This window comes from Lepisma saccharinum, chromosome 4 (genome assembly GCF_977018435.1).
Source record: "Lepisma saccharinum chromosome 4, izLepSacc3.1, whole genome shotgun sequence".
Lineage (NCBI taxonomy): Eukaryota > Metazoa > Arthropoda > Insecta > Zygentoma > Lepismatidae > Lepisma > Lepisma saccharinum.
This window is the reverse complement of record NC_139232.1, coordinates 8,176,156-8,190,895: the sequence shown is the minus strand read 5'-3', so window position 1 is coordinate 8,190,895 and position 14,740 is coordinate 8,176,156. Positions and strand designations below refer to the sequence as shown.

Here is a 14,740-nt window from a genome sequence, read left to right as displayed (position 1 = left end):
CATCTGGAGGGGCTTCCTTGTCGATGCGTTCCTAGCATGAGCGCAGTTTGAAATAAGTGTATCTGCTTCATCAAAATTTCGCTACACTTTTTGACTGTCTCTGCAATGACGCGTCTAGTTGTTTACAAAGTGCAACACTGACTCGTCTCCTTGGTTGATTTCGTGTCAACTAGTGCATTTGTGTCTGCACCGTTTACACCACGAGCGTTACAGTCTATCCCAGGAATATGTGGAGGAAGGCCTTACATAACTGTGGAGACGATAAAAAAGCGAGTGGGCGGAGCGAAGCAGTGTGCACTGCTGCAAACTGGTAGTAGCTGGAGACGTGTTTTCTCCTCCATGCCCTCTCGTGCGTTCACAACCCCTCCTGTCGATATGGCCTATCAAGAAAAATTACGCTGTTATCCCTAAAGTAACTTATTTTTTTAATCACTAACAATGGATCTAAAGAACAAAATTTATTGAACCTTTAACAAAAAAGATTGTCGAGCCCTTTCGAGTCACTATCTCCGCAGAGGACTTGTTTTCGTTCGCTTGCTCCACAGATTCCTGGAACAGAGCAAAGTTACTGTTCCTATTACAATAGTAACTAGCTTATGAATATATTATCTTTGGCTATCAACCAGGTGAGCTGTGGAAAGGATTCCAAGCTTTCGAGAGCTAACACCATTCTCAGCTTCAGGGTAGAAGTCACAAGATTGTGAGTGGCTTGGAATCCTTTCCACAAGTCATTTAGTCGATAGCCCGAGATAATCTTTTCATCGTTGGTCGCCAGGAAAGCCTCAATACTTATTTCAATAACTAGCTTGTCGACACGTTAACCAGCCCTGAACAACCCCCTGTAATTGTGGAATAACGCTCTCGCATGCACGTGTGGACTGCAGAGCGAGGAGCGTTTTAGGAGGAGTGGAGAGGAGGCAGTGGGTCAGAGATCGGCAGTGGGAAACCTCTCTTCTCCTGCTCTTGCTTACTGGCCTCGACGTGCAGTGTGCAGACTGGAAAACTGCACAGAGCGCTCGCTGGCCTACAGATGCGCACACTAGTTGCCCCGTCTGGTTCACTACACTTTTGGACACCGGGTTTAGTGCAGGTGCATCCTAATGTCAAGCTGGTGCAAATTATTAAATGAATTTTAGAGGGATAATTACAACTAACATTTATCAGTATTTTGAGAAACTTTTAATTATTGCAATTTTTAAGCATCGGTGTCGATGGGAATCTGTAAGAGAGTTGGCATCGGTTCAAAGTCTTAATCTTAAGACCATTATTGGAAATGTAATAGACACACATATTCGGGCATTAAGACACAATGCGAATAAAGGGAAACTACCATCATGAGCAAAGTGTCCGTAACAATGTTCTCTGTACAGTCGTTGTCCAGTGAGTCGTTAACGCATGCTGGAAAAGTTGATTCCTTTATCGCACACCTTCGTTGGCAGTTTACCAAAAAGTGCTGACGTTACCAGTTGGATGATTTGCCGAAACTTGCAGTAAGCTCCCGCAACGATTGGTCTGCTGTAAACAATATTGTTTTGTCCTGGGATAATGCTGATTGGAACAACCAAATCGCTATATTTGTAAGCCCTGTTCCGCGAAACGGAAGAAGTTTTCCTGCTCGTTTCGAGGACCGTGCAGTGGACAGACCGATATGGAATGAATGCGGATGTACCGTTGAGTGTTGCCTAATTGGAAGTCATGCATAAGTAAAGCAAAGCCGCTGCCGCAGTTATAGTTAATTGCCAGTAATCCCCAGAAAATGGGACCTAATCGATATTTATACCCGTTTAGATTATGGATTTTGACGAACGTTTCGAAGCTTGATTGCAAATGCAAGTAATGAAGCGCTGTCTGCTTTTTGGCCATTTTTAAATCCCGGTGCACAAACTTAATATCACTTAGAAATTAGAAAATTTGTATCAATTTGGATGACTCGTGATTGATGAAACTCTCGGTAATGGATCACAAGTTGAATAGGCCATTCAAACAGCTTCGAAATCACGATATTGACCTATATTTTCGAGTACTTTCTTTTTTTTAAACTCATATCGAATGAACATCACCAGGATTTGAAATCGTTGTCAATAAGCATAGAAGTAATACGAACAAAAACTGTATAGCTGCATTGGAGCTATGTAAACACAGGCAATAATCCTTGGTATGAGTTTTGTTCAACTCGTAATTAAGACCGACAGAAATGATAATTTGAACCCCTTTCGATTACTTGAAATCGCATACTTTGGTATTGTACACAATGTTTTATTGTGTAATTGGCACGCACACACGCATATGTCTGTTTGCTAATTACTTTTTCAGTTTCTATAAGTAATTATATGCCAGTAAATTTGATAAAGTTTGCTGCATCACTGACACAGTTACACGTATTCAATATTCAGGTTTCAGGCAATAACTTCAGAATAATCAGTATTCTGAAACTTCTGCACCAGATACAGATAATTTCTTTATTGAACATTGTTTCGTTCTTTTCTCTCCCTTTCTCTTTTACACACACACACACTCACTCACTCACTCACTCACTCTCTCTCTCTCTCTCTCTCTCTCTCTCTCTCTCTCTCTCTCTCTCTTTCTCTGTCTATCTCTCCCTCTCTCAAAATTCTTCCTTCACAACATAGTACATAACGGAACGGTCAATAATTTCGAATCCCTGTTCGGGCGCCACTTCTTATCATTGCACAATTTCTCTCTATTCTCTCTCTCTCTCCCTCCCCCTCCTCCATCTATGCTCAAAAGAAGAAAGTATTCATGACAATAAAGACTTCAGAGCCATGAGCGATAGGTGAAAAACAATATTTAAGTAATAGAAGGATAGAGCGCGCGCACAGAAATGAATTCATTCAGAATATCACCTAAAACACAAGGAAAACAAGATTTCCACAGCAGTGACACTTGGTCTCTTTGCCTATAAATATTACCATTTTTTTCATTTTGTCACTGATTTTGTGTGTACGTTGCCAAATATTTAATTAACGTATATGTAAGTAATAATGTGTACGTAAGCTGTTATAATAATTTACAAAATATGAACATTGTTCATTGTATCCATCCGTTCTCACCCTCCCTTTCCCCTTGTGCTTTCAGGTGAGCCACTGCTGAACAAACGATCGCATAGGTGTTGCTTTGAAAGTCGGTAAGTACCCTTGATGCTAATCACGGCCTGTCAGTCGCACGTCCGCTACACTATAGCGTACTCACACACAACAGAGGCCTTTTGTCTCTGCATATGGGGAGGATGTTTGTTGACAGGTCTAAATTGACGCTCTCCCACTAATTAATTTTTTTTTCGGGAAAAGTTAAAAGAATGGAACGTAAACAATACATTGTGAACTTCAAGCGCAGCAGTGTATTGTTCGTCACTCTGAAACTTGGCGCTTTAGAAAGTCAATTGCATTTAGATTCTTGGAATATTGGAACACAAGCAATTTTCTTGTTCCGGGTATTGGAAATTTATGCACTTTCCCGTAAACACTACAACTTTTTATGAATACCAATCTAAGCTTGACATTATTTTCTAGTAACCGTCTAGGATTACTTTTTGCCAGAGTGCAGCATGAAGCTCGAGCGCCAAATAGTTTGCACGGACGACGCTAGATGGCATACGGAATGTCGCCCGAACAAATAACGCTCGAACATGCGGAACGAGCGGTATACACTCGAAGCCCAATTGCACACGTATAAACGTAATTTGTCTGTGGAGTAGGCCATCATATATTGAACGTAAAGTGAAAGACTTAGGTGAACGTAGTCATAATCTATGTGTTAAAATGTAGTGGAGTCTAGGTTACAAATACACGGTGATATTTGAAAATGAAGTAGATGATTGTGGGCTGAAACTACCAAGGCGGATATATTTCTCATATATTACAGTAAAAGCTCATTAATCCGGACCCCGATAACCCGGACAGGCTAAAGAAAAAAAACAACAGAATGCTAGGTTTTATATGTAGCTAGAAGTCAACAATCGCATTCGTCATATTGCTAATTAACGCCTACGAATACGTACATCCAACGTCCATGGGAGAACTTCCCAAAGAAAAGGCAGTCAACCACTGATGGAATTCTGTTTCCCGCAGACTTTCGGCAAGAAGCCACAGGAATGCCCTTTAAATACACCATAATAAATGTGTTTTGTTGCTATAAACGGAGTTTTAATGCACTTTCTACTGTTCTTGTAGGTTATTTCAGTTAATCCGGACTTTCGTTAACCGGTCAACGTATCCTCCCATTACTCCGGATTAACGAGGTTTTATTGTACTGATTATTGTCACATTAAAATGATATTCCATTGTAAAGCTCGAGGGTGGGAGACTAGACGGGTACGAGCGAGCGAAAGTGATTCCATTCAGTTATCTATTGTTCACTTCTCTTTTGATAAAATAGGGTACCCTATATCTAACTATCTAGAATGCCGCTTTATATCAAGTCTGGTCGACAAACTGAGCATTCTCCTATAGTCAAGGGGACTGCACAGCGAGAAGCGCTGTAGGAGGGAGAAAGGAAAGATGGGGGCTTCGACGGTCGCGTTCGCGCAGTGGCAAACCTCCCATCTGATTTGTGAGTCACAGTACATTGTGGCATTGTTATCGTGGTAGAAGAAACAGGTAGTGGTTCTTTGAAATTGAAAGCGTATTCCAACACAATCTTTCTAGCCCTACGCAAGTAGCTCCCCCACTCCTGCTCTGCTGCTTACTGGCCTTGAGGTGGAGTGTGCAGACGGGAAGTTAGCATCGCACGGAGCGCTCACTGGCCTCCATAAGTGCAAGCGATTTTATAGAAAGCCTATTTTAGATAAACGCTATAATTTGAGAAGTTGTACTAACCAGGTTTTTTTTTTTTTTTTTTTTTTTTTTTTACCATTCCTAGTATATTTGTAACCTACATTCCGGATAATAGCTAAGCATGGGAATGTTGCTCACGCCATTTAGCAGATTCTTAAGCACGCCTTGATACTACATACATACAAATATAAACATAGGGCCTCCCCGATGGCGCAGTAGTAGCGTCGTCGCCTTGTAATCAAGGGGTCCCGGGTTCGATAGACGGTGGAGGCACATAGTGGTTCGGATTCTACTTTAAACTGTAGGTCCAGTCCCGATTAGCCTTACTGTGCACAAAGTGGACTTAAGAACACCAACTCGAAACTCAAATACATAAACTTAGATATGCATTTGTATGCATTCGTTCATAAACTACAGGGTAGGAGAAGGCAATGTTATGCACAGATAGACAAATTGCTACTGGGTCTTCGCTTAGAGATCCGAACCATTACACTCTATCCCGGGAGTGGAGCTAGACCGCGCATAAAGGCAGAGTAGGGGAGAAAGCGAGTGGGCAGAGCGAAGCACTACACGCTCCTTAAAAGGTTGGTAAAGTTGAAGTCCTGATTCGAACAGCAGTTCGATATCTTTGACATAGCTGGAGAGGAAGCCGGCCTGACGCGTGTCTAGTTTCGAGCTAGCGCCTGTTTTTTCTAAGAACCGCTGCTGTCACTTTCATTTACATGCAGTATTTAGGCATCCGACACGAATTGCGACGATGTTACACTCCCAAGGTCTCCACATTGTACAATGGGATCCATGAGTATTACCGTGAAAATTGTCTATCACCATGTACGTGCACTTTGACCCAGTAAGAGCTTCAAGAATTAAAAAAAAAAACAACTCAAAACAAGCTGTTACAACTTCTGCACCAGCATACTGAAAAAATCCATCGCTTAAAAATACATAGGATGTAAGTGAAAAAATTATGAAAATTGTAATGTACAATTTGCACGGTAATTCTCATGAATCCCAATGTACATAAGAAATATCAAAACACAATCTAGTAAATATAACCGCAACCTCGCGTTATGGAATCTGCAACTGAATTGGCAACATATAATTTACTCCACGTGGACTTTACAGGTACTGCTAGTTCCTAAAACTGACACTATTGTTGGGAAAGGTATGAGAGGAGGATTTACAAGGACTTGACATGCTGTTTTCAGAGGGAAACTGATTTTTGGGAACTGTGTTTGAAGTAAAGTGGCGTTCGAATCAGGACTTCAACAATAACTGCAACTGCTCTTCCCGCTCCACGCAATGCCGTTCCCTAACGTGTTCATTAGTCACTGGAGTCAGTACTTGCGCAGACACTAGCTTTCGTTAGCTTGCTCTACAGATTCCCGGACAGAGCATAGGTGCCTCCACTGGAATCGAACCCGGAGGCCCTGTGATTACAAGGCGAAAGCGTTACGCCATCGTCGAAGCCCAGATGAGGACTGGTAAAATGTCCACCCAAAATCCGAGAATCGGGCGTCAGAGTGGAAACCACCTACACGCACGAACCATAAGTCGAATGGAAGACGGTCCAAACCAAAGAGAACGTTATGCCCGTACGGGCAACGCATGGCGGACAAAGGAATTCCTGGATAATTCACTATATCTGAAACGAGATCTTCCGGACGGGACAAAATGACACGCACCTACGCCTTCCCAACCGGCTCTTGCCTTCCAGATACAGTTAATATTTCAGATAAGGCAGCGACATTTACATCTCGGGTAGGCAGTCTCGTCGAACGGGGCGGAAGCAAACAAGGCCTACCTTTCCCGCCCGCGCTTAACCTACCTGATCATGGCGTCGTATCTATTCACGCTGCGCTCTCTCTTCGTTACGGGCAGGGGGGACCGACCCAGGAGCGGCGTCACCCCCCTTTCTCGAAGCCGCATTAACTTTCAGATGAGACAATTGTACAAGGTAAATTGTCGCAGCGGCGGAATCCGTAATTCGTGGCGGTTCGTTTCGTATTCCTACCTTTGGTTGGCGACATGTCATTTGACATTCAAATGGAAAAACAGAAATCCGTACCCGTGGGGGAAAATATATATTACGTTCCACTGGGGACTTTTATTGAAGTCGATACCCGAAGTCACCGATGAAATGTACAGTGCAGCGGAAATAAAAATGGCATATCTAGATCCTGAAATATTAGTTTTTTCGCGACGTCGATTACGGCCCGTTTCGCCTTATTGCGTTTTCAGCTCCCACAATACAATTTCAAATGATTTATGTGATGCAAACTTTCTAAGGCGAAACGGGACATCAATTTCGCCTTATCCTGTTTCGCCTTACACACACAAAATTTCCCACCAGGAAATATTATGGACATGAAGTGTGATATGTAGGGCTCGGAAGTTGAGGAAGAATCCTTTCTTTTCCTAGTGTCCGAAGACGAGGCCCAACATAATATATGTTCATTTTGGGTCATTGTAGGCCAGAAAAAGGTGGGTTTTATTTGTCCTTTTTTGCCTTTTTCGGCGTTTTTTTGTTTATTGGTTCTTTTTTAGCCTTTTTTAGGTCTTAACGGCTTTTTTTTTTTTTGCAACTTCACCCTCTTTTGACTACGTTTTTACTGCCCATTCTCATTTCGAATCACCATCAATTCATCACCTCTTAAACATCCTTTCTGTAGTAAAGAATTAAAAAAAAGAAAGAAAGAAGTATATTTGAACCGATTCCTGAAACTAGAGAAAAAAAAAATTGGACGACTGAAGCAGGTACGATACAAGATCCTTTAATCGTAACTTGTCTGGAAGGTCGCGCTGTAAGTGGCAACTTTCTCTTGTTTTGAACCTTTCAGCACGGTGTATACGACCAGACAGCACACGCTTGGATAAATCTGAAGGTGCCGCGCAGAGGGAGAAGGTGGAGAGGTTAAAACTGAAGTTATTAATTAATTTGGATCACATTTATACGTCCTTTTTTTAGGTCCTTTTTTAATATTTTTAGATCTTTTTATAGGTCTTTTTTTGGCAATTTTTAGGTCTTCAACTTCCGAGCACTAGTCATTATTATTACCTTACCTAACCTAACCTAAAATTTCTTCGTAAAAATAATCGTTCCTACACATACGTGTACACCTTTGGAACAGGTGTCAGTGGCTCCTCTAGCATACATTTCTTCATTTTATCCATAAATGTTCTACCTGCGATCGTTCCTGGAGTAGAATCGTGTTCGCGTGTTCCAGATGTAGATAGTACTTCTTCTCCCGACAGGGCAATGGGAACCAAGGTAGGCAACATCACAAGCTCTGCGCTCCCATTAGGAATTACCCTTCAAGTCGATAATATTCCCAGGTGGGAAATTTTTTGTATCTAAGGCGAAACAGGATAAGGTGAAATGGGATGTCCCGTTTCGCCTTAGAAAGTTCGTCTCTCATATATCATTTGAAATTGTAGAGGGGGAGGTGAAATCGCAATGAGGCAAAATGGGATAAGGCGAAACGGGAGGACACGCCGTAGAGTTAGGCAACACACATAACGCCTTATAGGGAAGTAAGAATTTCAGGATCTAGGCGTCCCATTTTTATTGCCGGCGAGTGTACAAGTGCGGAAACACCCGTAGAAAGTCATGACGGGAGCATCCCAAGAAGAAAGCTTACCGAGACGGAAGACAATAAATAAATAGGAAGATATTGAGAATAACGATAGACTAACTACACGGCCAAAAATGGATAGTTTGAGTGGAATTTGTAAAGCAAGTGCGACATCTATTGTTGTTTACGCATTTAACTGTTGTGTTAAACTAAGGTGTTCCTATATTTTCATTTACCAACCCCAGTGGCGGAGTGGTTATCACAGAGCTCTACGACTCCAGGGTTCTCGGATTCGAATCCCGGCTTGATCATAGGTGTTCTTTTTGACTGTCTCTTCATCATTTTCATCATACAGTAAAATCTCGTCGATCCGGACACCGATATGCCGGACTTCACTTAATCCGGATAGGCCAAAAAAAAAGCAAGGTTTTAAATGTGGCTAAAAGTCAACAAGAGAACTTCCCAAAGAAAAGGCAGTCAACCACTGATGAAATTCTGTTTCCCGCAGACTTTGTACTATACTGTATAGTCTATTTAGGCCTATGCCCTTTAAATGCACCATAATAAGCGTGTTTTCGTGCTACAAGCGGAGTTTTAATGCACTTTCTAATGAGACAGTCATTATCAAATGAAAATGAAACAAAATATTTGAACATTGCTTGTTTATTGCTCTTTTAGGTTATTTCAGTTAATCCGGACTTTCGTTAAACCGGTCAACTTATCCCCTCCCATTAGTCTGGATTAACGAGGTTTTACTGTATTATCACTCCATCTCCATCGTCGCGATTTTCTAAAAGTAACAGAAAAACGACGCTAAATAAAAAATCAATGATTCAATTGTATTAAATACAATGAAGTCTTGAATAGGATGAATAATATGAAAGTTCATGTTCATATTCGAATTTGTTCCACCCTTCAATTTTAGTTATTTTGCGTCGTTTTTCTACATCTTGGGTTAATCGCGGCGATGAGGAAGTGGGTGATGGTACAAAAACAACGGGGGAGAATTTTTGTGTGGACATGTGTAATAATTCAGTCGTCGCTTTAAGTTAATTACAAAGATGAGTTTAACTTTGTTATTAACGGTGGTATACAAATTGTTTAAAAAGGCAACTTAAAATATGCCTCCAACCTCAATCTGCACCGAATCGCCTTCCCCACTACGGGGGTCACGGGTTCGAATCCTGGCCTGAGAATGGATGTTACTTGAGAGTCTCCCTGCATCCTCAATAATCCTCGTCGTCGCGATTAGCTAAAAGTGGCAGAAAGGCTAGGCTAAATAAGAAAAATCAAGAAAATCAACGAATCGTTTCTCTCGAAACTCAGACCCATTGGCAAAATGCTAGTGACGAGTATACATGCACCGCGTGGCAGCTGTTACCTTTTCAGCTAACATACATACATGCTGCGAATACAGAAACCAGGCATGATGACGCTAATATTAGTTTCCGTAAATTCCTAATTGTTGCTGTAGCAAGGCGGTTGAGTAACTTGAGGCAGTGTGAGAAACTTGAGTCACTGCGGTCGAGGAGGGCGAGGATCCCTCTTGAAGTTAAGAAACTTCTGTTGCTTTCGCGACCACCTTCCCCCAGGGCAGCGTAGGGCATCTCTCTCTCGCCCTTTAAGATTATTCTTGCACCACTGGCATCGCTAAAATCAACAAATGAAACATCCTGCGTCTACATTAACGAGCCCCGAAAGTTACGTTACTCAAGAACATTGTTAATAGTCTACCAGTTCCATTCAACCGGGAACGTACTAACAGTTAATTGGAATACAATCATTTGAGAATGGCTGTTGCTCCAATTATGCCGTTCTCTTTCTAAGTAGACTCGATACCGCGAGCAAGCAGTATCCCTTCATCGATTAATGCCTCGGTGGTGAAGCCGTTGACACCAGGATTTTTAAAAGTCCAAGAATTTTAAATATATTCAATTCCGGTCCAGGAGAGAAAATCAGCAAGCATAAATGGCTTTTGGACCGTAGAGAACCTTTTTATCTGAGAAGTATTTAAATTCGGTCCAGGAACATTTTTTTCCGGCCCAATTTAAATTCGGTCCACGAAACTTTTTTCAGGATGAATTTAAATTCTGTCCAGGAACCTTTTTTGAGGCTGAATTTAAATTCGGTCCAGAAGCAGTTTTCCATGCTGAATCTAAATTCGATCCGGGAACAGGTTTTCCGGCTGAATTTCAATTCGGTCCTGGGAACTGTTTTTCCCGGCTGAATTTCAATTCGGTCCTGGGAACTGTTTTTCCCGGCTGAATTTCAATTCGGTCCTGGGAACTGTTTTTCCCGGCTGAATTTCAATTCGGTCCTGGGAACTGTTTTTCCCGGCTGAATTTCAATTCGGTCCTGGGAACTGTTTTTCCCGGCTGAATTTCAATTCGGTCCTGGGAACTGTTTTTCCCGGCTGAATTTCAATTCGGTCCTGGGAACTGTTTTTCCCGGCTGAATTTCAATTCGGTCCTGGGAACTGTTTTTCCCGGCTGAATTTCAATTCGGTCCTGGGAACTGTTTTTCCCGGCTGAATTTCAATTCGGTCCTGGGAACTGTTTTTCCCGGCTGAATTTCAATTCGGTCCTGGGAACTGTTTTTCCCGGCTGAATTTCAATTCGGTCCTGGGAACTGTTTTTCCCGGCTGAATTTCAATTCGGTCCTGGGAACTGTTTTTCCCGGCTGAATTTCAATTCGGTCCTGGGAACTGTTTTTCCCGGCTGAATTTCAATTCGGTCCTGGGAACTGTTTTTCCCGGCTGAATTTCAATTCGGTCCTGGGAACTGTTTTTCCCGGCTGAATTTCAATTCGGTCCTGGGAACTGTTTTTCCCGGCTGAATTTCAATTCGGTCCTGGGAACTGTTTTTCCCGGCTGAATTTCAATTCGGTCCTGGGAACTGTTTTTCCCGGCTGAATTTCAATTCGGTCCTGGGAACTGTTTTTCCCGGCTGAATTTCAATTCGGCCCTGGGAACTGTTTTTCCCGGCTGAATTTCAATTCGGCCCTGGGAACTGTTTTTCCCGGCTGAATTTCAATTCGGCCCTGGGAACTGTTTTTCCCGGCTGAATTTCAATTCGGCCCTGGGAACTGTTTTTCCCGGCTGAATTTCAATTCGGCCCTGGGAACTGTTTTTCCCGGCTGAATTTCAATTCGGCCCTGGGAACTGTTTTTCCCGGCTGAATTTCAATTCGGCCCTGGGAACTGTTTTTCCCGGCTGAATTTCAATTCGGCCCTGGGAACTGTTTTTCCCGGCTGAATTTCAATTCGGCCCTGGGAACTGTTTTTCCCGGCTGAATTTCAATTCGGCCCTGGGAACTGTTTTTCCCGGCTGAATTTCAATTCGGCCCTGGGAACTGTTTTTCCCGGCTGAATTTCAATTCGGTCCTGGGAACTGTTTTTCCCGGCTGAATTTCAATTCGGCCCTGGGAACTGTTTTTCCCGGCTGAATTTCAATTCGGCCCTGGGAACTGTTTTTCCCGGCTGAATTTCAATTCGGCCCTGGGAACTGTTTTTCCCGGCTGAATTTCAATTCGGCCCTGGGAACTGTTTTTCCCGGCTGAATTTCAATTCGGCCCTGGGAACTGTTTTTCCCGGCTGAATTTCAATTCGGCCCTGGGAACTGTTTTTCCCGGCTGAATTTCAATTCGGTCCTGGGAACTGTTTTTCCCGGCTAGTAGTGGTATTTGTGGTATTATGAGCACAAGAAAGTACGAGCCCCCCTCAAGCAGATTTGCTACACTTAAAACTTGCTCAACATGCCCATATGAGCTTTTTGCTCAAGTGTGGAACCCTTGCCTAATCCAAGATTTTTGTAAAAATGCCCTCATGGATTCCATGAGAAAGTACGAACCCCCCTCAGATTGATTTGCCTACACTTAAAACAGGCACTTCTGTGAGATTGTTGTCCATAAATTTGTTAAAAATATGCCCCTCTTCATATTTTTTTTTGCCCACACCTAAAACTACGCAAACGTATTAACACACACCCACACACACCCACACCCACACACACCCACACCCACTTCCGGTTCACTTCCGGTCCACTTCCGGTCCACTTCCGGTCTATTTCCGGTCCACTTCCGGTCCACTTCCGGTCCACTTCCGGTCTACTTCCGGTTCACTTCCGGTCTACTTCCTGTTTGCCTACTTCCGGTCCACTTCCGGTTTGCCTACTTCCGGTTTAAGTTCAACTGGATACCATTCAATTTGTTTATCTATTATTAAAACAATGCAATATGCAGAGACCCTCTAGAATTGCTCCGTGACCCGCTCATTTCTTACGTCATAAACATATGATTTTTCCCCTATGAGAATGACACTACATATGGTGTCATCTGGTAATGCCTCGTGGAATTCACAGATAATTTTAATGTTTGTCCTGTCATTAACCACAACTTGTTTTCTTTTTGAAGTGTTGATTACAAACATGGGTCTCTGTGTTTTGAATTCATCTGGTGTGTAATACATATCAGTACTGCCAGTAGTGACACGCTTGAAAGCCGAAAAAGCCTCATATAATTTAAGAAAATCATCCTTGGACATGTCTAAATTATAATTTTCTCTAGGGAATACCTCATTTCTGCCATTTTTAAGATATATATTCTTGATGTTGCAGCTATCAAATTTACTTGAATTTTTTTCCTGATTATTGTGTCTTCCAGTCTGAAACAATACCACCACAAAATCAGGCATGTCAAATTGTATGCTGGAGAATGAGTTTGTAGCATCAAATTCATAATATGTGCCAGATGCGGGCTTCTGTACACATTGATATGTGTAAAATTGCAGAGGAATCTGTGGATTTTTTATTATATCAGCTTTGTATTTAAGAGCATAACTGGCCTCATATTCAACAACTGGGATTCTTAGCTCCATAGTCTGAATAATGCATTTGCCTTCATCAGGTAGGGTATTGGGCAGAGCTTCTCCTGTAGGGTTTAATGTGCTGTACCTCATCAAAGCATTGTTATCATTGGCAGCTCTTCTAAATGTAATTCTTAACCCGCCTTTCCACATAATTTCTTTGTAATCCGAGAAGAATCCTGGCAACAGGCGCATGGGGAACAGCACTGTGTGGCTCTTGGTTAATATTTTATCACCAGCCTCAAATCCACCGATTTTGTAGTAAGAAGCCTCGGTTTTGGATAATTTTAGTGTGGCCAAAGCTGTGGAGGTAATGCCGGGATAATCCACTCTGTTTATAACAACGCCATGTTTTCTGATCTCAATTTCAGAGAACAGATGCGGTACAAAATTGTCCACCAATCTTATGTTTGAGTTAGCCGGATAATCTGCTCCATCGAGCTTTACAACATCAAATTTGATGTATAGATCTGCTCTGTGGGGGTGTATAAAGCCATCCCCTACATCAAGATCAACCTCAATTTCTGTGTTGGGTTGATTTAAATTTGCAAATGTCCTCCTGTTTGGGGGGAATGATTGTAGCTCATAACTCTCAATATTTTCCATTGTATGTATTTTTATTTAAATGTTAATCTCTATGATAGCAGTTGTTGTGGCTCCAGCAAAATCAACTAATTCTTCTTTTTCATTAGTGACCATCAATTCAATGTAATCTATTCTGTTGTGGCACACAGGAAAATATAATGTTGGGGATGGATTGTAGATGATTGGCTCCATGAATTCGGAATTAGGTTTGAATGTTGCAATGATGCCGGTTTGTTTGTGAGTGCCTATGCCATTTGATTTGGTGATCATACCCTCAGCAACATTACAGTGAATATTCAGAGTCTCTATGGCTAAGAATTTAGGTATATTCATAGCAGTGTGTTTGATGGCCGCTTCAAGTTTTGTGTTGTTCTCAAAGCCTAACAGCTCTCCTATAGTACCCAGATGCACTGTCTCTGTAGCAGACACAATCTCTACTCTGTGAGTGACAGAATTTTGACTTAACACTACACCTCTGGGTAATTGAGCATTTAGAGTGGATAGATTATATTGCCCTGGAGTGATGACAATTTTTTGATCCCCTACTGCAATTGTGTTGTTGTGGTGTGTAATATTAGGTATCAAGTACATGCCGTAAAATGCTCTGAGAGCTATTGTTTTGGGATACACTATATCATCATGCAATTTGAGTTTCAATATTGAATTTTGGCTGGTGAGATGGAATACCCCCATGATGTTTCAGATACCACAAGGCCTTTTGAAAATTTTCAATTGATGGTTTATTTATTTGAGACAGATATCTGAGAACAGATAAACACAAATGTCCGCAATTAACATCTTTGAAGTTTTGAACACGGGCATTATTGTAATAAAGATTAGGTGATTTTAGATATTTTATTAAATTTTCAGGTGGAACACCTCCAAATGAATCAAACACAAATGCCTCATCGTTTAAATATTTAAGAT

General features: G+C 41.9%; 1 protein-coding gene across 7 annotated transcripts in view; it reads left to right on the top strand.

Moving 5' to 3' along the window:
* The window catches only part of Pgant9 (polypeptide N-acetylgalactosaminyltransferase 9), a 912,350-nt gene that overhangs the window by 476,395 nt on the left and 421,215 nt on the right, over window positions 1–14,740 (top strand). For 2 of the 7 annotated variants that reach the window (XM_083120272.1, XM_083120274.1), the window contains one exon: window positions 3,097–3,145. The exons of the other annotated variants lie outside the window; for them this stretch is intronic. The gene's annotated coding sequence lies outside the window, so the exon portion shown is untranslated. The remainder of the gene's footprint in view (window positions 1–3,096; window positions 3,146–14,740) is intronic. 7 annotated transcript variants of the gene reach the window in all.